The following is a 2,419-nucleotide window of genomic DNA, read 5'->3' on the forward strand; positions in this document are numbered from 1 at the left end:
GGTTGCACCCGATTCAAGAGCCGAATGGCTCACAGGACTATACCAAATAAATGAACTATGAACTATACTATTCCTATACCTATGTAACTTTACCGAAAGAACCAGAGTATGGATTCCTGCAGTCACGAAAGCTTCAAATGAAGATTTAATTTGACGAACGCTGCGCTTCGCATACTCCTGGCTGCTTTCGGTAAACGTCACGGAGGTGAAAAAAATAAAAATGAGAAAAAATAAAAAATAAATCACGTGACGTTTCGGAAGCAACACAAGCCTCCGTCATCAGGTGGGACAACCACAGCAATACACATTTGCTGAAGTGGCCAAAGGGTACTAGCGATTATATAGAGTACTAGCGATTATATAGAGTAGTACTAGCGATTATATAGAGTAGTACTAGCGATTATATAGAGTAGTACTAGCGATTATATAGAGTAGTACTAGCGGTTATATAGAGTAGTACTAGCGATTATATAGAGTAGTACTAGCGATTATATAGAGTAGTACTAGCGGTTAGTACCCGGCGTTGCCCGGGCGAAAAAGGCAATCACACACACATGGACTTACACACAGACATGGACCCACACACGTAGAAACACATCGACTTACACACATGGACTTACACACAGACATGGACCCACACACGTAGAAACACATCGACTTACACACATGGACTTACACACAGACATGGACCCACACACGTAGAAACACATCGACTTACACGCACACACATGGACTTACACACAGACATGGACCCACACACGTAGAAACACATCGACTTACATACATGGACTTACACACAGACGTGGACCCACACACGTAGAAACACATCGACTTACACACATGGACTTACACACAGACATGGGCCCACACACGTAGAAACACATCGACTTACACGCACACACATGGACTTACACACAGACATGGACCCACACACGTAGAAACACATCGACTTACACACATGGACTTACACACAGACATGGACCCACACACGTAGAAACACATCAACTTACACACATGGACTTACACACAGACATGGACCCACACACGTAGAAACACATCGACTTACACGCACACACATGGACTTACACACAGACATGGACTCACACGTAGAAACACATCGACTTACACACATGGACTTACACACAGACATGGACCCACACACGTAGAAACACATCGACTTACACACATGGACTTACACACAGACATGGACCCACACACGTAGAAACACATCGACTTACACACATGGACTTACACACAGACATGGACCCACACACGTAGAAACACATCGACTTACACGCACACACATGGACTTACACACAGACATGGACCCACACACGTAGAAACACATCGACTTACACGCACACACATGGACTTACACACAGACATGGACTCACACACGTAGAAACACATCGACTTACACACATTGACTTACACACAGACATGGACCCACACACGTAGAAGCATCCACTCACACACACACATAGACTTTAGTGACACATTTAGTTACACACACAAATAGACTCACACACACACATATACTTTAGTGACACATGTAGTTACACACACAAATCGACTTACACACACACATAGACTTTAGTGACACACATGTAGTTACACACACAAATCGACTCACACACACACAGACTTTAGTGACACACATGTAGTTACACACACAAATCGACTTACACACACACACATAGACTTTAGTGACACACACGTAGTTACACACACAAATCGACTTACACACACACAGACTTTAGTGACACATGTAGTTACACACACAAATCGACTCACACACACACATAGACTTTAGTGACACATGTAGTTACACACAAATCGACTTACACACACAGACATAGACTTTAGTCGGTTCGACGCGGACTTTCACCCAAACAGGTGAAAGTCCGCGTCGAACCGAACCCCCCGGCAAGGACATCTACTTAACGACGAGAGAAAAATTCTCACGAAATGTCGTTTTAAATGAAGTCTTCCAGATGTAAAATTATATCTATATATAAACAACTTTCTGTATCTATGATGAATGCGAGGTTGTTGGGGGGCGACGCAGAGAGAAATCTGCCTGAAGACGCCTCAGCAGATTTAACTCGTTTTCACCTGAAGACGATTGCTTGTGTTGCGATCGAAACGTCGTGATTTAGATTTTTGTTATTTTTTTCAGATTCTGGTTGAGGCCGATACTAATATGGTCTATGAAATCCAGTGTAAACAATGCCCCCCGTGCTTATACGTTGTACGGAATCCGTCCCGCGCGTCATCGCCTTTGCCAGTGCGAGGCGCGCTGCGACGATGCAACATGTCAATAAGTAAAATGCCCCTGGGGCATTTGATGCGCTGGGGAGGGGGGGGCGTCGACCTCGGCGCCGTTGAAGGCTGCGCCTCGAGGGCGTCTTGGGTTTCC

This window comes from Petromyzon marinus, chromosome 63 (assembly GCF_048934315.1).
Source record: "Petromyzon marinus isolate PM22_M1 ecotype Great Lakes invasive population chromosome 63, UKy_Petmar_22M1.pri1.0, whole genome shotgun sequence".
NCBI classification, from domain to species: Eukaryota; Metazoa; Chordata; class Hyperoartia; order Petromyzontiformes; family Petromyzontidae; genus Petromyzon; species Petromyzon marinus.